We start from the raw sequence: 27,528 nt of genomic DNA on the forward strand, positions 1-27,528 counted from the left end.
CTTATTTCTTCAATTGTTTGTTATACTTTATAACAACTAATGCAGGTCTACATATCATAGGCCCTTAGTAAATGCTGGTATTGTTTGGATTTTAAATTCCGCCCCCCCCCTGCAAAATCCATGTGTTAAAAGTGTGGCTCCCTGAATGGCACTTTTGGAAACTTTTGGAGGTGAGAGCAAGTGGGAACTCTTCAGGTCACTGAGAGTGAGTTCTCAAAGGGGATGGTAGGACCCTGGTTCCTGCCTCAGGGGATTATGGGACTCTGGTCCTTTCCGCAGGGGGTTGTGGGACATTGGTCCTTTTCTCTTTCACTTTTATGTTTGAGCCATAAGGTAAGCAATTTACTCTCCCTATACCCCTTGCCTTTGCCATCCAGCACCCCAGCAGAAGCCTGAAACAGGTCTGCCCAATGCTAGACTAGAACCTCTAAAATCACAAGCTAAAATAAATGTTTTCTCTTTATAAGTTAATTTTCTCAGGTTTTTCAAAATAGTGAAAAAAGCTGGATAACACATTTGTTAACTAAACATAAATAATTTTATTTCATTATAAAAATGCATATTTTGCAGTGATCAGAGAGTTGAAATGTTACCAATAGGACAGTTGCAAATGGGGTAGAAAGTTATAAGAAGGTTTTCTACTGTGGCCTAACAATAGAAAACTCCATTTTCACTCTTGGCTATTAGAATATTTCAGACTATTTCAAAAGGACAAAATAAAAGAGGGTAATGCACAGATATTCAGGTTCAGATGTTTATCATAACTTTTTAAGAAAGAGAAAAAAAATAAAGCAATTGCAAACAAAAACTGAGTTTATTAGCAACAGCCCAGCATAAAGCAGCAGTTAAAGGCATATATCAGAAAAACAAAATGATATCAGACTGGTCTGAGATGCAGGACTCTTTGGCAAATAAGAAGTAGATTTTATTATGCTATGCAAAATTATGTAAATTAATACAACATTGAAGCCGAAACACCAGGGTCATGTCACACAGTGATGAAGAATGAAACCAAGTAGGGGAGGTAGGTTCCAAGCAAATTTGTTTAAAAGACATAGACTCAAGGAAGTAGAACACTTTTGTATAAAAAGCAAGGAAGTAGGGCTCCCACTAGCCAGAAGGGGGCTCCTGAGCAGGTTACCCATGAATGCTTTTTGTTTAGGAGTGTTTAAGGGGTTTAGAAAGGAGTTTGGGCTGTTTTGCAAGCCATATTATCTCTGCCCTATAGGAAACTGCATACTTTTGAGAGTCTGATCTCTGTAGTGTTGATGTAGTGTCCATGCAAGGGCCACAAACCCTTGAGAAAATGACTTCATCATGCTCTGGGGGCATTTCTGACTGCTGCAGGACCCCTGGCTGTGTTTTTGTAAGATCCCTGACAGGTGATGGTAGAGAGACTACATCTTGGACTTCCTGACTCCATTTTGGAAGTCTGTTCTTACTGCCCAACAGAATCCTAACTCCCATCTCAATTTTTTTCAAAAAGGCATAGCAAATAAGTCAGAAATTCAGATAAGCAAAGACTGTGACAGTATTCCTGTCTTCATATTTTATAAGGAAATTTCTAGTACCACTTGATTCCACAAAAGGAAGCCCAGGAATGTTAGGGAAGCTTGAAGATGCTCAGTTGGATGAGAATAGACATTGCATGGTATACTACAGAGACATGAAGAGGTCTGAAGGACTGTGATCAATACTGAGCAGGGTGGATTTTACTTATGATTTTTATGAATTATCACTGTTGCTGATATCCATTCTATGAATATACTCACAATAGATTGCAACCATGAACCTACTATCCTCTGTATTCGACTGTGTTGCCCTCAATAGAAGAATCTAATTTGCTTTCGTATTACCAAATACTTAGTAGTTTCTCATCAAAAGCATGCTCATTAAATGTTCAAATTGTTACCCTTGGCCTTCGCAGACAGATTTACCTATTTTCATATTTGTGCTTCCATTTAACCTGCACACACCTCTAAGACTACCTTTGCTTGTTTAAAAGATTGTCATTTGTTGACTGTTAACACAGGGTAGAGTTATCTTTTTATCTTTCACTACTGTCCCAAAATACTTCACGAATATTACAGTTGAATAAATCAACATATGTATGCATGTATTAGTAAAGGAAACCAAACTCTGTAATGGGCTGTGATATGTGGTAAACACTCTCCAGGAAAAAGAATCACTGATGGGCTGGTGTTGACATATGCCAGCTTGTGAGGCCAATTGAGAAAATTTCAGGAATTCTGTGAGCTGGTTGCTATCACACTGGTGACTGGAAACTGGCCATGGTAGAAACAGCATACATCCTAGCAATTGGCAAATGCTACAACCAGATTTTGCTTTTGGTGTTACTGTTTTGCTTTTTGTTTTTCACTTTTCCTTTCCACGAATCCAGTTGTAGAACATTTGCCATCACCCCCGTGGTCAGAACCTTTGTCCTTAGGTCAGATGTTTGCACATGTTATGGCTTAAAAGAAAGAAAAAAAATCAAGGGAGGATCCAGCTGCACCACAGCTGTTTTAGTGCACACCCAGGTCACTCACCATACAGCGGGCTCCTCTCTCTATGCAGCCAAACCCAGGCAGTGAGATTGTAGACTCTCACGCTTTGTAAACTGACTTATCGATACTAGGTGCCTACTGACAGAGGACTGGTTCTACACTGACCACAAACAGGAGCATTTTTCCACTTTCTCACCCAGAAAGTGTGATCTGGTGGGTCAGTTACTTGTAGTTCTTTCCAAGTATATTATGAGTGGTACTTTTGTCAGCCCGCACTTCAATTTCTTCATTTTTCATGCTTGAATCTCAGTTTCTGAGTAAAGACATGATCTTATTCTCATAAAGTAGGTCTAGCATGAACTTTACCTTTCAAAACAAAGAAATAAGCCTAGACCCAAGATTCAATATAAGAAAATTATAAGGCAATGTAAATGAAAACCCTAAGATAAAAAGAAAATAGTAAGTATATTGTGATAATAAAATATAAGCTTATCCTATTTTTGCCACATGTACCATTGTAAGTATGGCATTAATTCTTTCATTCAACAGTGTTAGCAAACTTACTAAATGCCAGGCTCTGTGCTAAATACATAAAATCCATCGATGTGCAAATCAGTACTGTTGCCATCCTTCACAGAGCTTACAGTCATGCAGTATTTGGCAGTCAAACAAATGTTTCAAAGGAACAGGACAAAATTGCTGGTTCAAATGTCCACCAAAAGCCAGAAGATGCCAATTTCTGCCATGCAACTTCCAAGAAATGTGTCTTTCTCTACTTCAAGTCATATCAGTTGTAAGAGAATTCATGAAATTCTTTGGATGGCAGCACTCGATACCAATTCTAACCACACTAAATAAAAAGAGTCTTTATTGGAAGACAATAGATAGATCACATGCATATCACACAAGGTCCAAAGAAAAGTCATAATGCAAAGACGAAGGGAACAAAGCATCCAAAACCTGTTACGTGGGATCTGTGAACATTTTTGTCCAGATTCTCCCTGTCATTTAAAGATCTTATTTCACCTAATCCATGGGTTTCCTGTTCTGTCTTTTGATTGACCAGTGGACAGTCAGCAATAAGCATACATATTTATCTCTTCTTTCAGAAAGCCTTACCTCTTAATAGTTCCTATATTCTTTCAACAGAAATTGGCTTTCACTTTTACCTCTTCGCTGAGATGGTCCTAGCTAATTGCCAAGTTTCCTTTGGGATTTCCTCTTCCATTACTTGCTTTTTAAAAGTATCAAGGCTCCATTAGGACCTCTTTTTAAAAATCATTTTCATTTATTTTTGTGATGCAGTTTTTAAATTTAGTTCTTACACCAACAAACATGCATACATTTATCATATACAATGGGAAGTTTTAAAATATTAGAAGTTGTAGAATGATTACACTGAGCTAGTTGACATGTATTACATCATATAATCAGGACTTTTTGTAGTGAGAACACTTAAAGTATCTCATAGTGATTTTCAAGAATATACCTTTTTATCTTATTTTTGTTTTTGCAGCACTCAGAGTCAGACCCAGGACCTCATGTACGCCTGGCCAACTCAGCCATACCTAGTCCTTTTTCACAGTAGTAAAATATGGAATCAGCCTATGTGCTCATAATGCACAAATGAATAAAGGAAAATATTATAATATATATAAAAATCTTGTCATTTGTGGGAAAATAGATGGAACTGAAAGGCATCATGTTAAAAACAAGTCAAATGCGAGAATAAGTATCATATTTTCTCTCATTTGTGGTGACTAAAAATATGCTGCAATGGGAATGCAAATATCTCTGCAACACACTAGTTTTGTTTCCTTTTTTATATACGCTAATGGGATTACTAGGTAATGTGCAAAAATCATCACTTTCTTAGCTAGTTTTATTTTTTTATTTTTTTATTTTTTGGTTTTTTCTCCGGTACCGGGAACTGAACTCACGACCTTGCGCTTGCCAGGCAGGCGCTTTTGCCGCTGAGCTAAATCCCCAGCCCCCTTAGTTAGTTTTATATGTGACACTTTATAGATTATTTATTTGTAAACTTGCCTCATAGTTGTAGATCACACTTCTCCCCTCAGCTCCAAAGAAGCTATTAAATGTTCCCCTGACGGTTCCTCCTAAAACTTAAAAATCAATATTTGCACATGGAATTTTATCTCACTTTTAAAATCCCCTTCTCCTGACTTTTCTACTGAGTTAACATTCATCATCTATGTTTGGTCATCACCTGTGAATATTTCCCTTGGTTTGTGTAAGTCCTCTCACTGGGAGTCTTGGCTTTGTAAAACAGAGGGAAAATTTATACACATAAGCTCCTTTAAATCAGTAGTGCAGGCATGTGCACTAGGTATGACCAATGAGACTTAACACATGATCTATAACCAAAATGGAAACATTGGGATTTATAAAGCATTGATTATTCCCTGTTGAAATAGCACTAGACTATGGTCTTAGATCTACACTATGACATTTCATTAGGTCCCCAAAGACTCATTTCCCCAGCTCATGATACAGTGTCACTAACATGATCCTGTATAATCCTGTTTCTACTATTCTATATAATTTTGTATCCTCTTACTTGCATTATCTTACATACAATTCTCACATTTATAAACCATCTCAAGGCATATCTCTCAAAGACAAGTGACATTTGTATCTTTAAGTTAAACATATATGATCATCCTGACTTGTCAGCATGCCTTGTCTCTTGGGTACATGTTAACCATGATTTGACATATCTATGGAATCATCATTTAGGTTTATCTCATATGTACATTGTTTTGCATTTGTATGAGTTTTATTTTCTATGCTCATTACATGGATGAAAAAATATTTTAAGGAAAATTTACAGTTAAGAGTCTAAATTCTCTTGTTGATCAAGAGCCAAACAGAAGTTTTGGAACGTAATTTTTGTCAAATTAGAAAAGGGCCTCCCTCTTCCTGAACTTATTTGATGAATTATCTTATCAACAAGCCTTGGGCCTGGCTTGCCCTCTAACTTGCGTGACCAACAGTGACAACAGCAGGAGCAGAAATTGTCTCCTTTTCTACTGATAACATCACAGCCTGCCGAACTGGTGCATGCTGGTCTTTCCCTGGGGGGCTGTGGCTATCAGGCTGGGCCAGAACAACATAGCCTTCATACTTTACCTTTTCCAGATCAAAGCTGGATTCATAACAAACTTATAAAAAGAACACTTGTTAGGAAAACTGAATGAATAGCTTTTGAAAGATATCCTCACTTAATAAAGCAATTAAAGTAAAAAGAAACTGGCTTTGATGAACCTTTGGCCAGAAATAATAGCAGCTTTTCAGTGAAAGCCCCTGAGAGTTTTCCCAGAGAGTCCACATGACTCTCACTCTGCATACTGTCCCATTACTCTCAGGGCCATGCAAGGAGGAGAACCCTATGGCTTCAGCTCCTTTGTGAAGTGGAACAGGCTAGGGTCTCAATGAAATAGTACTCCAATGTCTTCAAAGCTCAACTTTCTGCATTCTAAACTGGCTCTTTTGTGAGACTTTGAAACTGAACAAAATAATGGACAAAGATTATAAGCAATTATTCTACTTAATGTGGAAACAAAAAGGGGCAGGAGGAAAAATTAACAAAAATTAAATCTGTTTTTAAAAGATGAGTGAAGAATAGATGTGGAAATTAGTATTAACTGAAGCCAATTCCATGATCTTTTCCCATTGAAAATATTTTCCCATTTCAAAGATGAGGAAATAGAGTCCTAGAAGTAAAATATTAATTTCCAAAGCACAGAACTAATAAGTAGCAAAATTCTTTTTTTTTTTTTTTCTGGTACCAGGAATTGAACTCCCAACCTCGTGCTTGCCAGGCAGGCACTGTGCTGCTGAGCTAAACCCCCAGCCCCTAAGTGGCAAAATTCTAATGAAAGCTAGAGATGTATGATTTTGAAAATTTTGCTCTTTCTTCCATAAGCATCTCATGAGGTCCTGTGCTCGTCTTGCTTTTAGTTTCTTTCCAAAAGCTAAAAATTTTAAAATAATCACCAAGATTCATAAACTACCAATGAATCTGTAATTCTATATATAAGGCAAATGAAAATTAATAACCAAGTATTTGTAAGAGCTGCATCTATAAGGTCATTCATGATGTAAATTATTAAAAATGGAGGCAAGCCTGAATTCATACTTTCAGGAAAATATTGAATAGGTATAGAACTTATTTAATACTTCTGTCATCTTCTCACAGTATCTGTTGTACCTTTTAGATTTTATTTACTTTTTCACATTCTTACACTAGTGAGCCAATATGGTGTTTACACATGTGGGTCTGATTTATTTCACTTATGAGTGTGGTCTCTAGTTACATCCATTTACCTATAGAAGCCTCGAGTTTATCTTTCTTTATAGCTGAGTAATATTCCATTATATAAAAATACCACATCTTTTTTATCCATTCCTCAGTGGATGGGCATTTGGTTGCTTCCATGATTTAGCTATTACAAATTGCATTGCTGTAAATATGGATGCACATACATTGCTGTGGTATGATGTTACTGGGATGAGGAAAAAGGGAAAAAAAGAAAGAAGGGAAAATATGTATATATGTGTACACAAGATAGCTAAGATAATTGTTCTTCTAATTTCTATTGCTTTATGAAAAGAATAGTTAATGTTTAACTGTTTGATCAATCTTACATGCTTATATTTGTTTAACTGAGTAACCAATTTGAAGATAATAGTATATAATACAATAACCATTGTTAATTTACTATAACGTCGTCGGAAATTCTGTACTGCTTTTATTATTTTTGTGTTGTTTTAGGTCTGTGTGTATGTTAATATGTGTTCATTCTTTTATCTTTAAAATAAAAAAAATAAAAATCCCTATTACAACACCTCCCCTTGAGTTTTAGCTCCTCAAACAGATTTTGTGAAATGAGAACACAAACAAGCCAGAAACTGTCACTGAGTGAGAACTCATATTATCAGGTTTTAAGATCTCTGGAAACTAATGTGACTGATAAGGAGCACAGGCACTAACTACAGAAACAGGGAGAGAAGATCACACAATGCTGACACTATTCCCATGGATAAGATTCTGATTTCTCAGAACCACTCACCTTTGGCAGGACCTGTGTGTGCTATATTGCAGTGACAGCCTACTAACAGATGTTACAGCAAGAGTCCAAGGCTGACATAACTCAGCCCACAGAAAACCCATCTACTTCCCTGCCTGCCAAACATCATGATTCTCAGAAGTGCTGCACCTATGGAAAGGTTTGAGGCTACATCTGTGTGTGTGTGTGTGTGTGTGTGTGTGTGTGTGTGTGTGTGTCTGTAACTTTAGTTCAACACATGGCAATTCCGCCTATGTTGTCAGTCTTATAGGCATTTTCCCACTTACCATATAAAATTTTGTTTTTCTAGTTTTAAAATTTTTATTTTATCAGTACGTATTTGGCTTACATATGCAGTTTACATTCATCTTTGGGAGTAGGTATGTGTACATAACACAGCTTGCTTCTTTTTTTCTACTTTTAGTTATTTGTTTTTGTTTAGTCTATTGGTACATGTGTGTAGTATGTAATATTGACATTCCTTGTGGGAAGTTGGTACCTGCACATAACTCATCTTAATTTCTTTTTCATCTCTTTTCCCACTCTACCCATCTCTTGATCCTCTTCCTTTTTTATACCTGTTTGCAGTACTGAGTATTTACATTCCTTGTGTAGAGTTGTGACATGTACATGACATATTCCAATTACTTTTTTCCATCCCTTGTACCACCCTCCCTGTCCTTGATCTCTTGTTTCTGTTTTTAATCCCCTTCCTTTTCCTGCTCACCTCCCTTCCTCCATCTCTAAGTCCTCTTTCATTATTTTTATTATTTTTGTTATTATTCTTCACTCATGCTTATGACATATACTGTTTACATTCATTATGGTTATTAGGTTTCTGTACATGGCATTTAGAGGCTCTGTATCATTTAAATGTGATCCAGAACTTATTAAGAAATAAAAATATCCCTTGGTAGTTCACATGACCTGCATGACATCACCACCTGGCTATAAATAATCTGCGTATCAATTATCTTGCTGCTTTGCTCCCCCAAAGGGGAAGATAAATGCCTAACCATTCTCTCTGAGGAAGCTCATGTTTTGGTTATTTTCAGTTTATGGTTTATAAAAGATTTGATACACCATGATTTTCTAAGAACTGAGACTAGGAGATGGAAGAGTTATTTATGATATTTCTGCTCTGCCTACAACTTTAACTGAGGGACATCTGAGAGGTCCAGTCTGAGGCAGTAAAGCGTGGCCCATGGCACAGCTGCAGCTAAAACTAGATGGCTCAGTAGGACTATGTGGCTTCTCTCAGCTTAACCCCCACAAAAGTCATCTTGAGTTATAAGTCACCCTGCACTTCAGAGGCCTGCAGACATGGTGTAGCCTCAAGATTTTAGCTGGCAACTTACCAGATCAACTACATTTTCTGTGTAACAAGGATGTTTCTGGGCTATCAAAGTTCATCTCTTTTCAGAAGAAAAAGAGGCCAGATGATAATAGAGATACAGTTTCTCCCAGTAACCAAGATGAGCTGCATTTTTCAAATGAAGCAATGTCAACTTCAGAAAGTCTGAAAGCTGGGAAAATGGGAGTTAAAGAATTCCATAGAGCATAAGGCCAGGAAATTAATTCTCACATGCATGATTCAGGGTAGTGGGCACAGAAAAATAAAAGACACAGGTGGGTGTCTGCCCATAAATGTGAATGAAGACAAAGCATTATTATAGTGGGAAGCGAGAGCAGGACAGTGTGGCTGGAGCAGTTGGGCATGACCTACCACCTGAAGAAACCTGCTAACAACAAGCACAGAAGGGAGGCCGATGGTATTTAGAAAACAGATTGGTCCTTCTTCAGGCAACAGAGTGGAATGTGATAAAAACCCTTCATGGTTCTTTCCACATGGGAAGAGATTCTACATGGGAAATAGTCACTTGAATTTTCACAAGACTGGGATTAGCAGTTTCCACCAGAAAGGTCTACCACACTTGTCCCTTTTGTGCCTACAATAACCCTGGATAAAGCCCACTCCACCTGAAATATCTAAAGAAGAAAATCTGGTCACAGGAGGGCTGTTCCTGTGAACCTCTGCAAGATCAGGAGATCCTCTTTGGAAAGCAGGATCCTAATTCTACTTCAAGGACAGATGCAGAGTCAAAATGACCCCTACTGTGTCACAATTTAAGTGGACACTGGTTGCCTATCCAATATCCCTCTTCGGGTCCACCGAGCTCTCTTTTGTTTGTTAAATAGGCAGCTCAACAGGTCTGCGTAGGTAGACACAAACTCCTTCTTGCTTTCTAACAGGTTCTGCTCAGTCCAACCAGTGAGCCACATCATTGGAAAGTAGTTAGTGAGTACACAGTCCCCAGTAACAGGGCCTGTGGTCCCTGCCAGCAGGAAACAGTTGTATGAAGACAGAGGCCTTCACTTCTTCAACATCCCACAATTATGGGGACTTATGTCTCAGGGGGAAATGTGGTAGGAGGCTAGGTCACGATGATGTGGCTGGAGCAGTTGGGCATGACCTACCAACTGAGGAGACTGGGCGCAGAACAGCAGCCCCCGAGCCTGACCCAAGATCAGGCCAACCCTGCACCTAGTACCATTCTTCTGATACAGGAACACGCTGAACCTGGCACCTGATATCAACTTTCTAGCATGAGATCAAGTGGGACCACCTGGGTCAACCATCAAAGAAAGCATAGGAGGACAGCAGTGATGCACTTTGTGGCCACTGCTCTCATCCTTGCAGGGTCTGTTCTGCCTGTAGGATGCATCTTTTCCCTTCAAAGCACCCTTTGCTCCCTGAGGACTCCTTTTGTGCTTCTCTTTTTTCTTTTCTTATTTCTGTTATAAAATAAATGATAATCTTTCACATCCACCAGTTGTCCTGTTGGGCTAAGTAAGAACCTGAAAAATACTGCTGGCCCCTACAACCTGCAATAACAATCTCACAGCCCAAAGCTAGCACAAGGGGCATGTTATCTTTGAGAGGAAGACACTTCCGCAGTGAATATTCGTTTTAATAAATAAAAATTATAGGAAGCTATTCTTTTATTCTCAGGTCCCATATGAGACCCCAACAAAGCAGACCAAACAAACAAAAAACTGAAGTCACCCATGTGAAAATTTTAAATCACCACACTGAAACTGAGTACTTATTTTATCTTCTGAGAAATCAAGAAAGAGAGATAACAGCCACATTTTCCAAACAGGTCAGTTTCAATGAAGGTGATGATGAAATCCCCTCTGCTTTAATCCTTAAAAAAATTATATATAATGTGAAAGTAACCTGCTACCAACCATCTATTCCTACCTCACAAGGAAAGTAACATTGAAATGATCAATCCATTTCTCTCTTTTCCTTCAAGTCTTTTTTTTTTTTTTTCTTCAGAAAATCAACTGCTTCTCTTCAGCTCTTTTGAGCACTTCTATGCTTCATGGAGGCAAATGTCCAGCTCTAGAAACACAGACACAGCCAGTTAGAATTTTTACATTTCTTTCTCATCCTACCTCACCCTCATTCCTCATGTTATTAGTGAGGTAAAGATGGACTAGATACTTGGGGTTCTGAAAGACTCCGCAGGCCAGTGTGTCAGGCAGGCATGTACAGATAAGTTACAACCCAGCAGTCCCACAAGAGTAGCAGAGCAGTGGCTAAAGCACGGGACAGGGAGCTCCTGCCATGGCTGGGGAGTTGGACATCAAGACAGAACTTGAAGCTACAGGAGAACTGGTCCAAAGTGCTTTCTTGCCAAGTCATAGCATGTACTCACATAAAGGCACAGTTACAAAGGGCCTGCCCTGCGTGGGACACTGAGAGTGGGTTCATGGGCAGACTGAAGAGATGGGTCTGGCAGCACCATCACCAGCTGTTACACCGGATGTCAGAAGAACCTCTGCTGTCCCTGGTTTAGGCAGCAGAATAAAAAATGTATTGTAGTGGAAAGGTCTTTGAGAAATGCAGGAAAATACCACAGAATTCAGTTTGGGATGTTGGAAAATGAGAACTCTGAATTTGTCTTGTAGAACAATTATTATTCTACTTTTTCAGTGGTTAAAAAAGCCTTTACCATCATAGGTGGTTTTCCTTTGGACTCCTGATAATGAGCACCTAAAACAGTAAGAAATGACAGTGGCAGATACTAACTGTAAAAAATGACTTTATTTCACCTTATTAGTACTGGAAAGCTGGACTGCACTTTTGCAATTCTACAGCACTTAGTTTATTAAACCAGGGCCCTTAATTAGAAGCATGATCAATTTTCCAGTGTTCTTCATTTTGTAAATTAGTGGAGATGATCACAGCACATAACTTATAACATTAGTTATTAAAATGATTGACAGAATAGATGCAGACAGATGTGATCTGAGAAAGACTTAAAGACACTGATTTTAAAAGAAAAACTGAGACATGAATAAAAGTAAATAAACTATTATTTTTTAAAAGTCTCCTTAGTCATATCAGTAAAGTAATTTGGTTCTCTATAATGTGATGCAACCGTCTATATGTTTATAGATATAGCTTCATAATCTATGACAAACTACTATGAACCGTTGCAATAAAATAATACATTTCTTATACATTCTCTTTTCTAAATTTTTATTTTAAAATAGTTTCAAGTCTATAGAAAGTTTGCAAGAAAAATTCACAGAACTCCCATGTATTTATTTTCACAGAGATTCATCCTTTTTGATATTTTTCCATATTTCTGCTTGCTCTCTCTACCCTTTAAACATATAGTATGGCTTATTCTGAAACCTTTATGCATATACACTGTATTTTCATATGTGTTTACAAATAAGAATATTCACTGAACATAACCACAACATAGTGATCAATTTCAGGAAGTTAACGATGGATATAATAGTTTATTAAGTCTGTAGTTCACAACGTTGACAATTCTCCTATGATGTCCCATGTACCATTTTTCTTCCTAGCACAGGATCAATATATAAGCATATATTGCAAGAAGTTTTTGTGCCTCCATTTTCTATCCTTGGAAACAGTACCTGCATCAATTGCATTGCTATTTTGAAGGATAGATGCAAATAAGTCCACAAAACATTACTGAATTTTAAGATTCAGGAAATGCCACCCTACCTAGACTTCTATGAAAATTACAGTATGTACCTTTCAGGGAATCATGTCTGGAGTCACACAGTGGATTTGGTGATGTTAATTTTGGTTACTGGTCAATGTCTTGTCTGAGTTCTTTAGTACATATTCACTAATTTCTCCCTGGCAACTAATAAACAAAAAGTGGGTAGAAACACTTTAAATCTATGAAAATATCCTACTGTTTATCAAATTCACCCCACCCTGCTTTCATGTACAGCACCCATTGATTATCCTTGTCCAGTCAATGTCTGTACTGTGTTGATATTGGAGGCAAAATGATGATTTTACAACTTCAGCGCTTGTTAGCCTTTATCAGTCATCATTTTCTCTGAGCCGGTACCCTTTCCTATTTATCTCCACTGTGAACTTGTTGATCTCCATTCATTGGTGGTCCTGTCTTTGTATAAGCTCTGAGTTGGTAAAATGAAATGATCAGGGAAGAGAGGCTCCATTTTTCTTTTCTGTAATTCCATCTTTAAGAGAAGTTATTTGGGTTCACTTAAACTGTAGATGAACTCACTCCTCGGCCCCCTCTCCCCTGTAGTTAGTCATAAAACCCACCAAAGAAAACAGAGCTATAAAATAGGAATTGAACAAACAGAACAAATTGGGAAGTAGACTAAATGTTAAATCACAGTGTCCACTGTAGGTCTGCCTGACTGGACTGGCCACTTCTGGGAAATGTAAACCTTGTGACAGTTCTGTGGCATTCTTGTAAAATTCCTGAGAATGAGCTAATGTGGTTGTATGATTACTAACAAAACCCCAAAAGACATTTAAACTGGAGGTAGATGGAATGGACATTTTCTCTGGCTGCTTGTCAAAGACTGTCCATTGCTGGCTTTTGAATGAAGCTTTGTTTGTTCCTGCATTTTGGGTCTCTTGTGAGTGCCTGTCTCATTGAACTTACCACAACAGAAATACCTGAGACACTTACTTATAATGAGAGATAAAAGGTTTTTATAATAAGAGATAAGAGATAAAAGGTTTTTTACTTATAACGAGAGATAAGAGATAAAAGGTTTTTTCCAGCTTACAGTTTTGGGGGTTCCAAAGCCTTTGCTTTGGCCTTTTGTTAAGGTGCTGGGTGGCAATAGGAAGGAGTATATGAACAATCAAATGTTTTACATTGTGAATCCACAAACAAAGCATGAGGAAGAAGATGAGAGCAGAGTTCTGTAATCCTTTTGGGGGAATGCTGGCAATGACCTTCTAATAGTGCCATTCTGGGGTGAAGCCTTTAACACACGAACCTTGAGCGGATCTTCACCAGCCAAACTATTGCACCTTATTTATCTAGATGACGACCTTTTCTCAGATTGCTGAAGTAGTGGATGCTTGAGATGGGGCTCTTGTATCATTCATTCACATGCTCATTTTTTTTCTTAATTTTATGAGAACTTCTTTAATTTCTTGTCAATAGATGGTTCAGACTCACTTTGTGCCGCTCTTGTCCAGCTCTGGAATCAGATGTCTGTTTCTGTCAGCTTCATGGAGCTGTTTAAAATTTTGCTTTTTTACCTTTAAAACATAGCTCAGACTTGTTCTGCAATTTTGATTTGTTCCCTGTCACTTGATGTACTGTTAAAAAATATTAGAATCCTTTGCACATATTTTTTAACAAATTTGTATCTTGTGTGTGTGCATTTAATATAATCATACTTCATAGGTTTAAAAAGTCAATGCTGAGAGATTTTTACTAGAACTTGCAAATCAGAGATGACTATGCTGGATCAGAATATTTTCTTTTAAAGCATGTTAATAGCAACTAAGGTGCAAATTGCATGGGTAAGATTTACTGAAAGACAGGAACAACTGTAAAGTCTATATTTGTCTGTCCAACATCTGCTGCTTGTTAATCATACACCTATCAATTTGGGTGACACAAATGTCACAAATTCTGCCACAAATGTCAGCAGTAAATACTTGCTTTCAACAGTAATTTTTAAAGTAATTTGCAGTACCAAATGTTGTTTTTTCTTAATCTGATCTTTTCATCATATGATCCAATAACTCCTTTTCAAAATGAACTATTGTATATTCACTGATCAAGAAACATGTTAGATAAGTTACTCTGGTAAGTTTGCAAACACAGTAATAGACTCTGGTGCTAATGGAATAAAACCATAATTACACTAGTATTCTCAGCAGCATCCTCCAAAGCCTTGTCTTAGCATCCTGTGAGCTACCCTGTGTACCTCAGCCACAATAACCTCCTTGCAGTCTCAAAACTTATTGAGCTTCATGTTAAGTTAGAACTTGGGTTTTATGGTCTTTTCCCTGGAGAGTTATTATTATTATTTTTTTGAGATAAAAGTCTCTCTGTGTAGTTCAGGCTGGTTTGAGCTCACCGTGTAGCCCATGATGGCCTCAAATTCATGGCAACTCTCTTGCCTCAGCTTTCTGAGTGCTGGGATTAAAGGTGTGCACCGCCACACCTAGCGCCCTGAAATATTCTTGCCCCATTAGTTTGATTAATTCTCCTCCTCTTCATTTCTCTTAAATGACATTTTCTCAGAGGAGCATTTCCTGATGCCCCAGAATAGGCAAGGTCTCCTACTATATATTCTTAACATGCTGTATTTATCCTTTATAACATTGACTGAAACATAATTAAATAATGGTCTCTGTAGTTACTGATTTAATATGTATCTTCCTACATGCTTGTAAATATTTTTGAAGATTCTCAGTATTAGCTAAATGTTGAATGAGGAACAGGAAGGTGTTATGCCTATTGAGAGCATCTCTTGCTCCAGTGGAGGTTTTAAAAATTGCTGTAGGTGGCATAAAATTGTACATTTTATCCTGTTCAATGTGCTTTTTTGAAGTATCTGTCTATCTATCTACTTATCTATCATCTATCTATCATCTACATCTAATGAAGAAACCCATTATCTCTCACATAGTTATCCAAGGTGTGTTCACTCTAGGGAATGCTCTTGTCTGGAAGAAGGTGACACTGGATGTCCTCAGTATGGGATTTACCAAGGGCGATCCAGCCTCTTTGACATCCCCTTGTTAGAGCAGGTTAGTGACCAGGAACAAGATTGCTTTCTTGTGTCACCAGTGAAAATTATTTTCCCATCTCTTCTCATGGGAAGATGAAACTGTCTCTAGGGCATTTTCTCCTCCCCTCACCCTCAGCTGGATGCTTGCTGAGTCATAGGATTTGTTGTTGCACAGCATGAGAGAAATATTTTTAGGGTAAGGTGTCTAGTGGATTTCTACAGAGCAATCAAAAATCCAATGCTGGAGTAAAGGTGTTAAAGCAATAGTGCAAGTGGAATTTCTTGGGAAAAATATAAAAAGTAAAAAAAAAAAAAGAGAATTTAAAGACTGTGTACCACCCACCTTGAAGGGAAGGACAGAGGAAGGCAGGAAGTGTTCTGAGTGGGAACACCGAAAGGGATGGAGACAGGGGAGCCGTGTGGTATGGAGGGCAATGGGAGGGACTTCCGGGAGCACACGTGTGAGTTTATGATGTTCACAGTTCTTGCCGCAAGATTCTCCTCGATGATGTGGGGGCAGGAAATGCCCTGTGTTAGGCTGCAGTGGGTTACGGACTGGTGGGAGGCAACATGGAAAGAGGAAAAGAACAAGGCCAGGGCTTGGGACAGGAAGCTGGCCACAGCTGTCTGTTTTAAAGAGAGTCTATTTAAAGACTCATGGGAAAGAAATCAAAGAGGGAAAGGTTTGGGAGACAGAAGCAAGGGAGAGGATGTTTGATGGAGGGAAAGGCCCTAAGGGTGGTGTAGGGTCCTGGAGGAAAGGAGGAAGTCAAGGAGGCTCAGCAAGCACGTGGGGAGAAAAAGGATCATGTTCTCATCGGACGGCTTCCATTTCTCTCCAAGTTCGAAGTGAGATGAGGGGCCAGATGCGGCAGTGCATGGCTCAGTACCAGGTACTCCTGAGCCCAGAGGTTGAACTTTTCCATTTTAATGTTTTATTGTGATGTATCTAGGAGAAGAAGATCGAATATCTGTAGAATAAATAATTTTAAAAGGAGCTAAATGCCAACCTATTTCTGCATATTTGCCCTATGGGGGCAGGAAAAAAAAGGTAATGAACAGGTCAACTTTGACTGTGTAACACAAATTTAAAGATATAGCATATTTCAGCAAGGAGAATTACTCTGCCTCTTTCTACATTAACATCAGTTTGGGCCTTGCCACCAACACTAATCTTTTTGTGCCATTTCACCCTAATTGAGATGAGATTCTTAAGATTCCCAGTCTGATCTTTTTCTCTCGGTCCTTCCTCTTTCTGCTTAGAACTGCACGTCCGATTTCAGAGCTCAGGCAAAATCCTGTATCCTGCCATTTAGCTGGCTAGTTACATTAATCACTTTGTTACCCTTACTTGGGCCAACAGCAGTCTCTTGAAAAGGAGTGCTTTTCTTGTTTGTTGTTTGGTTTTGTTTCTCTTGCTGTGATCGGTTCCATCTTCGGCTGCCTGGCCTCATGGCCTGGGACAGTCTATGCCCCCATGCTCCAGGCATCTGCTGTGGGAGACTGTGGCTCTACAGGGGGCTTTGCTTTCAATTACCAAGGTGGACAGGGGGCCCCCACCTGTTTATCCCTGTGGATGAAACAGCATTGTCTCTTGAGGAAATCTTGGTATTTAAACTCTGAGGAAATACGTTTGTCACTGAGAGAATGAGATAGAGAGAGAGAGAAACAGAGAGAGAGACAGAGACAGAGACAGAGACTGAGACAGAACAAATTCCTATCTCTGTCTCCCAAGCCCCTATTTCTTCCCTTCTCTCCCTCTCTGTTCCCCACCTGAGCTGAGTGGCTCTACTGTCTCAATCTCTCCCCGCAAACCCCCCACTTCCAGTGAAAATGCTCATCTCCCTTGTCCAAACTGAACTCCCACCTATGCCCACACATCCTGTGTTTTAAATCTCTGTGTTTTAAATTGTTTCCATATACTAGCCCATGTAAAGGAGAGAAAGATTTAGATTTTTTAAAACTAGATTTCTCGGACTTTGCTACTTTACTTGAATTAACCAGATGATCATTCATATTAGTGTTGTGCTTGATGATATAGATTCTGACATTTTATGAGGCACTTTCAACTTGTTTTCATTTTCAGGGTTTTCTGGGAACTCTGATGTCCCTGATTTTACTCCTGACTTATATAGGTTGTAAAACAATATTTATGGGAAGTAGTTTGAATACTGTTGACCATTACTTTGGGGGACTTTTAGTGAGAAAGAAACTCCACTGTTTCAGTTTTCAGTGAGGAAGAGAGCTTCCTTGGTGTGGTTTTCTGGGTTCTAGAGTACTTGTGTCTCCCAGGAGCTGCATATGCTTCCTGTTCATAGGGCCAATTTGAATTTGGAATTCTCCCACTTCCCAGCCTGTGTGGTCTAGAAATTGGCCTTCTAGTGAGGCTCTCAAGCTAGGGAGCAAGCAGAGCATTGCCCCACCATCATCATCTGCAACTGATCTGCGTGCTTGAACTCCAGCCCTCGGCTCCTGACTGGCTCATCATGTGTCCGATCAAGGAACATTTGAAGGGACGGTGATCACTAGAAATGTTCTACCATGTTCCCTACTTCAGAAACAAAATGAGAAGCAAGGCTTCAAAATTACTTTACACTGCTCACTGCCTAGTTTTATTTAAAATATGTGAAAGTAGATACGTACTATATCTGTGCGAAGTGTTTACTCCCAAAATTGCTTCAGTATATAACCAATACAAAATTATTAACGACCTATTTTATATTCTTTTTGTTTTTTGGCAGTAGGCCTTCAAAAATCTGTGCCTTTCCAGCCATCATACCTCAGTGAAAGGAGTCACTGGTGAGGAGGTAATATGCTATTTTTGACAACCCTTAGGCTGTAACTACTTATTAGAACCTTCTTGCATATCTCTGTCTTCCTGAGAAACCACTTTGAAGATACCACCACATATTACAGCAGCCATTGATATTTTCCTACTAATCTATCCATAACAGTGTTAAGTTTGTAATGTTCCTATCCTATTTCATAATGTATGTTTATTATTATATGTTTCCTACAACAACCATTGAGAATAGTTAATGATTTTTCAATAGGTCACTCATGTATAGCTCTATTTATTTTCTTTAGAAGCCACTTTGAAGATACCAAAGAATAGCACAACAACTCTTGTTAATCTCCTACCTCTTTTGTCTCTAACTCACTATTATTTGTCTATTTGTTTTCCTGAGAAACTATTTTGTAGATAATAATACGTAAAATGATAACCATTGATAATTTCCTACCATTTTGTCAGTAATTTGCTAAGTCCCCCCTATTATTATGTTATCCTTCTTTTATTCTTTAAAATAAAAAAAAAATCTGTGCCTATTTTAGACTTACACACATCATGAAAGACATGAAAAATGAAGACATGGGAAAAATAAGTATTATGGAGTGTATTACTATTATGTTTAACCTGATTATATGATTTATCACACCATCTTCTATTAATTAAACACTGAAATGTAATTAATTGAATTCAGTCAACTTTGGTGTTTACAGACTTTCAGGCATATATAAGCTACAGTTTTACACATGTTTTGTCATGTTGTTGCTTTGAAGGTAGGTGACATATGGGAAGATTGCCCCCATTTGTATGTTTGCTAAAGTTCCACAAATGTTAACATTTAGACGGTTCACTTTCTCTTCACTATGTGACCAGGTACACTTGGAGTGGAGAATCCCTGGGATCCGTAGAACACCTCCACCCTCCAGCCTTGCTCTGGGTTTCTTATTCCTAAACTTCTTCCCAATTCTCTCCATGATTCTCCTCAACCTTTTCCCTTTCAGTCAAATGAACATTTATAAATGAGTACATTTTCCTGTTATCGACAGGGCTTTCTCACGTCATCAACTTGATATAAAACAAATTCTATGAAATAGGCAGTAGCATCAAGGAAACAGAAAGATGAAGAGATGTGACTAAAGTAATGTAGGGCATCCCATTCTGAGTCCTTGCTTTTACCTTTGCTTTGTTGCTTCACACTGGGCGTGATTCAGGTGGACGGAACAAAGAAGTAGGAAAGAGCAGTTCAGTTTGGCCCAAGTCCACGGTCCAGAATGCAGGGAGCAGTGTGCATTCTGAGGCTGTACTGTGGCAGCCTTGAGTTGCAGTTTTGGGATTCTGCCCCTTACTCTGACAACTGAGTGTTATGTTATTTAGAGATAGTAATTGAACCAAAGAAACCTTATTTGATAATGAAAATGTGGTTGGTTTGCTCTCCTGAGTAGAAGCAGAAAGAGAGATAAACAGATCAACCTGCACCTGCCAACGATAAGCTCCTGCTGCCCACTCCTTCCTCTCCCTCGCCAGTGCGGGAGGGAAGCACTTAATCCCAGCCAGCCCATCCCTTGGTGCGCGCTGAGGTTGCCATGATCTCACAGGATGGGCGAATGAGTTCTAACTTCACCACCATTTTTCAGCCACATGCCCAGTGGAAGATGGATGAGTCCTATCTTTGTACACTAAAGGTAAGGCATCTATTTTTATAATTTGAATATAGTACTTTTACAGATTCCACTTTTCAAAAACAAATTATAACTCTATGTTTAGATTGTGGTATTAAATCCTCAACTCAGCTGTCAGAAAACTCCCCCTGAAATGTATAAGATCGTGCCATTTCTTCATTTAAAGCCCATCAATGGGTTTCTGTTTTTCTAGGAGTGAAAGCTAAGTTCTTTAGAGGCTCTAGAAGGCCCGACATAACCTGGTGTCCTCTTGCCTTTCTAGACTATTTTCTGTTTCAGCCTCTCTTGCTCACTCTTCTCACACCACACTGGCACCTGTGCTATTCCTCTAGCACATGAGGCGCACTAGTACCTCAGGACATTGGCACTTGCTGTGCTCTCTGTTTAGCACACTCTTTCCCTAGATACCTATAGAGTCATCTGGGGTCACATCCCAACAAATCCATTGCAAGTTTAAAATATCACAAGTTAAAAATGATTTTTATATGCTCAACCTGCTAAACATCATACATTAGCCTAGCCTAGCTTAAATGTGCTCAGATATTTACATTAGTCTACAGTGGGACAAAATCATCCAATGTACCTGTTTATCACAAAGTTTTGAATGTCTCAGATAATTTATTGAATACTACATTGAAAGTAAAAGAGAAAATAGCTGAGGGGCACACTTTTCGACCCTCATAAAGTCACAAAATCCTAGGTCAAACCATTATAAATTGTAGATTCTACATATTTAATCTGCAATATGACAGTATTGTTATGCTTACTGGCCTGCTAATTTCTGAAGTGGTTCTTTCCTAGGCAGGTTTTCATTGATGTGATGCAAAATCTGGGCAAAGCAACTTAGAGGAGGAGAGATTCAGTTTTGATCACAGTGTCAGAGAGTTCAGTCCATGGTCACTTGACTCTGCTGTTCCTGATGATGCTGAGGGGAGCACATGGCCGAGCAAAGCTGCTCACTTCGTGGTGGCTGGGAAGCAGCGAGAAAGAGAAAGGGAAAGAGACCAAAATGAAAGGGCTAAGGACAAAATATACCCCTCAAAGCCACATCCCCGGACACCTGCTTCATCCAATTAGCAACTGCTTTCTAATAAGTTCTTGGAGCTATGAATACTTAGGTGGATTAAACCACTGATGAAGTTAGAACCCTCTTGAGCCAATCACTTCCTGAAAGCCCCACCTCTGAACACTGTTGCATTGGGAACCAAGCCCCCAGGATGTGAACCCTGGGGATATCCAAGCCACATATCCAAGCCACAACAGATTCAAAGTATCTATATCCATTTCTGCACCTATCTATATCTATATATATTCTTTCAATAACCGATCTCAGTACTTGAAGGTGAAGGTTTGTGGTTTGCATAGTTAAAGCCTCAATAAATACAGCCTGACTTGTGGCAGTGATGACTGTCATTAAATCATGGGAGTGCACTGATGCCACAGAAATTATAGTCATAGTCCATGATGCTGTGGTGTGAATGCATCCCCCAAAGTCTGCGTAATCACATGACACTGTTGAGAGTGGGATCTGCAGGAAGTGATGAGGCCATGAGGGCTCTGCCCCCAGGAATGGACAAATGCCGTGCCTGCAGGGGTGCATTAGGGATCTCAGGAGCAATTGCTGGTAAAAGAATGAGTTTGACGCACTCCCCCCACTTTGGCTCATGCCCTCCCTTTTCCTTTTACTTTCTGTCATGGAAAGATGCAGTGAGGAAGATGAACCCAGGTGCCAGTACCTTGATGTTGGACTGCCCAGCTCCAGGTTAGTGAGAAATGAATTTTCATTGCTGATGAATTACCAGTCTGTGCCATTCTGTCATAACAGCACAAAAGGACTAGGCAGTTATCCAAGGACTATGACAGTTATCCAAGAATCACACAACAGCAAATAAATCTTGCATATCCTTAAACCAAACTATAAAGGAAAAGGAAATAGGGGAGACATGGTAAGAAGCAGGGAGGTCACTCTGGAGATGGCGTAATGGACGAAGGATAGAGGGACGGAGGAAAGTAAAAGGGTGAAGGCACTGAAAATGATCAAGATAGAAGTTTTTATATATAACAATTCCTCAAGTCAAATGTTATTACTATGTACCACAAATATATACCAATAAAAAGTAAATGAATAAATAAAATATACCTCCATTCCATTAAAACAAAAAGAAATATGGAATCAAAGATTGAAAGGAAAGAAGTAACTGACAGGGCATCTTTGTAGTATAATGCCTCAGTGTTTAGCTCTAATTCTTTCAACATATTCAGAGCACTGTTTAATTTTATCCTTCTTGATTCCTCTTCTTTCTACATATTGTTATAAAGATACTGGATATAGTATTCACAAGAACAATTTATCAGTTCTTTCATATTCAAAGTCTCCTGCTGCTTAACTGACAGAATTTTAGAAGATGGGCCAAGGTGTTTTGAAAAAGCATACTTGTAGTTTAGGCCTTTATCATGTCACTTCATAAAGATAGAAGATGACTATTTCTGCTCTGATCTAGAAAAGAAAGCCAAGTAGGGCATGTTCACTAAGCCAAGATCCAACCAATGCATGAGTCTGGAAGCCTCACCCCATAGAATCAAAACCAGTGTCACTGCCGTACCGTTCACTTCTCTGAGTCACACCTCTACCAGTTTCCTGGATGGCTCAAGAATTTTAAGAAACAGGACTCTTCCTCAGAAAATGTTCCAGGCCCTTAACTCCAGAGACTAATTGTTAGAGATGATAATGATTCAAGTTTCTTATCGAAAAAAAAATGGATCTTACATTTCTGGATATGACTAGGCATATGACTCAATATCCCTTTGCTGCTGTGCAACAAAACTTGATAATTGTGTAGAGTTTTTGATATCTCAATGATACCTATAGCATTTTCCCGGACTAGTGGATTGGATGTTCTTCCATCATAGTGCGGCAGTCTTAGTTTCCTGAGCATAAGCTACTTAGAAATACAAATACTTCCAACTCATCTACCTTGGTACAGTCTACGGTTGTTTCCTTCAAAGATACAATTCCTACAAAGTTCTAAAACTCTATACTTAGTCCTAAAACTCTTTCTCTCAGTTTTTTTTTTTAGCTATGCATTGCTTTGCTCAGTGAAGCATAAACACTTTGTCCCTACCACTATATCCTGGCCAGAGTCTCCCCTGCAGGCAAGCCGGTCCAGTCCCTGCTGGCATTCCAGTGGAGGCCTCAAGAATTCCCACTGTGATGCTTCTGCCAGTAAACTTCTCCCACACATGGCGTGACCTGTGTTCCTTGGTCCACTCAAATCTAGCATCTTTCACCAATGCTTCTTGGTCAGGCAGTGCTCTGAAGTCTGATCTTCTAGACATTCTATTCCCTGAAATACTCAAAATCATGTGTTTGGTATTAGTTCTTATTCCTTTTTTTCCCCCTTCAGATCTTATTTTTAACAGCAGTAAAATTTCTTGCAAGTACAGTTGCTAAGTCCCAGCTTCTTCATCCTCTGAATGGTGGCAATAACACCAAATTCAAGGAGTTGTTGTGAGTGTCAAACTTTGTAAACTAAAAAGGCTATAGTGATTTTAGGTGTACCATTACAATCTCTGTTCACAGCACAACTGTGTACTTTTTATATTACTTACCATTTTGTGTCTGAATAGCTTATGTCTCTATCTATACCCTCACAATTTTTAAAGTGAAGTTCTTTCCTCAATACACCTAACCAAAAGGCCTTTCTACTCTATATAATAAAGTATTTGTCATTTGATGGGTTGCATTTGATTCAGTGATGAATTGCTTCTAGTTTACCTCATGCTTGACATCATATTCATTGGTTGGTCCAGTGTGAGGATGGCTCCTAATTCTTGTTATCATTGTCAGTTATAGGTAGGAACTGAAGCCCTTTAAAACACAGCCATTGTGACAAAAAGAAGCAATGTTCTATATATTAAGAAAAAACCATGCGCTCCTCCTTTTTGTCTGCTGGAAATCAAATGCCAACTGTTCTGCATTTTCACTTTTAAAAGTTAGGAAGCAGCTGTGAGCCTTTCTGAGATTGACTATATATCAAAATGTGTGACTTAGATTGGTACTTTCAAACAGCTGTAAACTGGGTAATCTGAAGATATCCAGAAAGAAACAGGACTTTGTTTTAGGGACCTACTTTTTTTAGATCTGGAAATCACTGGACATCAGGGACGGCTTTGAGACCTGGGTGAACGTAGTCTCCAGGGTCTGTGTTAGTAGGTATCTAGGGCAAACCTGGCCATCGGGAGCAAGCAAGACAAGTCTGTAATTCAATGAGCTAGAGTATTCAGAAAGTGGCTTCTCTGAGTAACTTGTTTCTCTACGTGGGCATAAAAGTGTCGCCAATGCTCATTAAGGTGTTCCTGCAGTTGAAGGCACCTGAAGGATTTCTTCTTGTCTTGCCTTGGGTACCTGCTAGTTATTGGGGATGGCTCACTGTACCCCGATGAGGAAAGAGAGAGCTGGGCTCTCCCTAAAAAGGAGAAAACAACATTTTAACTTTATCTGGAAACTGGGCAACCATGTGTGTCAGTAAATTGATCTCGTGTAGAGGAAAAACAAGTTTATTTTTATGACAGAAGCTGGATTTGCAATTTAGAGCCAAGTGATCACTGGAGTTAGATTCCTGCCCTTCCACAGAAGCTCACAAGGAAATGCAGATCTCCTGAGATATGCACATTTCCAGGAGATAATTCTCAGGTTTTGAGAGGCCTATTTAGTGTGGAGAAGGACGTACACACTTGAGAGAGGAGAAACACAAGTTTTCTGAAGTCAGTGTCTGGAGACAAAGAAGAGAAGCAAAATTTATTTTCAACTGAGATATAAAAATAAGTCTCTTATTTTTAAATTTTATGTGACCTTAACAGAATCTACAGAAAAGTCAAGAAAACTCCATCATTTCTATACTTAGATGTCCTACTGGCCTTTCGGTATCTTTCCTTCTATTTTGTAGATCATTTTGTTAACAATGGTAGGTCCAGGGGGCATCCTTTCCAGATTCCTGGTGTCCTGAACAAAGAATTGGACAAGACCCATGAAAAGGGACTCAACATGTGAATTTATTGAAGGTGGAAAAGATGCACATGCTAACCGGAGGGAGCAGGCTGGTGAACAGGCTCACAGAGGCCCTGAATCCGAAGTTCCGGGGGTTGTCTTTTCCCTCATGCAAATAAGGCGTTGGATCCACAGTCCTGTCAAAATCTCTTTTGACCTGTCAGATTTCAACCGCCCCCTCAGAAGAGTGGCTGCGCTTTCCACCAGCTGTAAATGAAGGAGGGAAGAGAGCGCTTTTCTGACTGGTCCTGTGAACAGCACCGGATTCAAAGGAAGGGCTGAAAATACCGCTGTCTGATTGGCTGCAGGTACAGTGAGCAGGGGGTAAGGTTCCTTTCTCCCTGTAATCAGTTAGCAGCTTACCTGTGCGTGTCTCACATTCTGGGTTAATGTTTACTCAATAATAAGAGCATTTTCTATTACTAGATGAGGAGGATTTCTGGGTTAGGAGATTTTGATTTTCATTATATTTACAATGTAAATATTTCAAAATTATATAATATTTATTTTGCTTGTAATGGAAAATATACTATTAGGATCTATTTTCATAATTTTGTGTCTTCTTGTTTACAGTTAGCAATCACTTTATTGCTTTGTCTTATTCAATATGCTCCATTTTGCTCCAAATTCTTTTTGACTTGACACTTCTAATTTTTCTTTTGAGCTGTACATGGTAGGATTTTAAGCCTGGAAAATGGGTTACAGCATTCATCCATAAGTAGACGGTCCACTAGTTTCCTGCAGAACTCCAGTTAAACCATCCTTGATTTTCAAAGTGATCGTTTTATCATTGGTTCTGGTTGGCTCTTCCTTTGGCTTCTGCTTTCTAGTTTTAAAATCTTTTTAAAAATCTTGTTTTACTTTGTCCTCTGATGTTCTGGTGAGGGTTTTGAGCTGCATTTTATAGACGATTCGTCATGTAATTTAACGTCCAAACTAGAAGACTTTGGAGAGTGGAATGTGGGGTTAATAATTATGGAAAAGTCATGCTCCAACCAGGACCATTTCAGGTAAAAGGGGATGCTTGTACGGTTTACAGGTAAAATACAGAAACCAACTTAGAGTTTCAGATTTTTAAAAAATGTATTCAGGGTAGAATTTTACCATGCCAATCTTACAGTTTGCAGCTATGAGAAAAAAATGTGTACTATGCTCAAGTCAAAAGAATCTGGTATGGGGAATGTCTATGACATACAGTAGTGTTTATTGGTTAGTAACCAGTTGATTTACTGATTGTTAGCCCAAAAAGAGTTAGATAGGTAGGTAAGTATATAGCTATTTAAACACAAAACTTGGGTATACTAAAATTTTTTATTTAATAAAATCTCAAATCTCACTGAACATCATGTATTTTTAATTGTTAAATTTGGCAGTCTAAGATGTGTGCTCATCATAATTATTGTTATCAGAATTATTTTCCTCAAGGATGGTAATTTCTTCATGAGTAGAGTGAATTACTCACCATTTGCAGTATAGTACTTAAAGTCAAGTCATAAATACAATGAAACTAGCAAACAATGCCTACATAATTTAGATGAATAAAAATACATTTATTGGTAAGATAAAAAAGATATTTCCCTTTCAATTTTTGACTGTTTAGTATGATGTTAGCCATTGGTTTATCATGGATGCTTTGATCAGTTTGAGGTAAAAGCCATCTATTTCTATTTTCTGTAGGGTTTTTATCATGAATGAATGTTGGACTCTATCTAAGGCTTTTTCTGCATTGATGGAGATGATCATGTGATTTTTGTCTTTGGCTCTATTGACTTGGTGTATTACATTAATTGATTTGTGTATATTGAACCATCCCTGTATTCCTGGGATGAATCCCACTGGGTCATGGTGTATAATCTTCTTGATGATTTGTTGTATTCTGTTTGCTAGTGTTTTATTGAGAATTTTTGCATCTATCCTCATTAGGGAGATTGGCCTGTAGTTTTCTTTCTTGGTTGGGTCTTTTTCTGGTTTTGGTATGAGGATAATACTTGTCTCCAAGAATGAGTTGGGGAGAATTCCTTCCCTTTCAATTTCATTATAGAGTTTGAGAAGAATTGGTGTTAAATCTTCTCTAAATTTCTTGTAGAATTCAGCTATGAAACCATATCATAAGTGAAATAAATCGGACCCACATGTGTAAACATCATATTATCTCCTTGGTGTAGGAACCTGAAAGAATAAGTAAAACGCAAAACATACAATAGATGATAGGAAAGGGAAAGAAACTGCACAAAGGAAGGAATGACTGGGATGAGGGAAAGAAGAAAAAAGAAAGAAGGAAGGCAAGATATAAATGTACTAAGAATAGCTGCAATAACTGTATTGCTGATGTCTGATG

General features: G+C 38.6%; 1 long non-coding RNA gene across 1 annotated transcript in view; it reads left to right on the forward strand.

Moving 5' to 3' along the window:
• The first annotated feature begins 18,419 nt into the window (after positions 1-18,419).
• Positions 18,420-27,528, forward strand: part of LOC102008453 — a 22,099-nt gene continuing 12,990 nt past the window's right edge. Inside the window, exons 1-4 of the long non-coding RNA XR_261770.2 lie at positions 18,420-18,483; positions 20,099-20,146; positions 21,846-21,905; positions 25,355-25,498. This is a non-coding gene — a long non-coding RNA (uncharacterized LOC102008453). The remainder of the gene's footprint in view (positions 18,484-20,098; positions 20,147-21,845; positions 21,906-25,354; positions 25,499-27,528) is intronic.

Source organism: Chinchilla lanigera, unplaced genomic scaffold (genome assembly GCF_000276665.1).
Source record: "Chinchilla lanigera isolate Chin_1 unplaced genomic scaffold, ChiLan1.0 scaffold00035, whole genome shotgun sequence".
NCBI classification, from domain to species: Eukaryota; Metazoa; Chordata; class Mammalia; order Rodentia; family Chinchillidae; genus Chinchilla; species Chinchilla lanigera.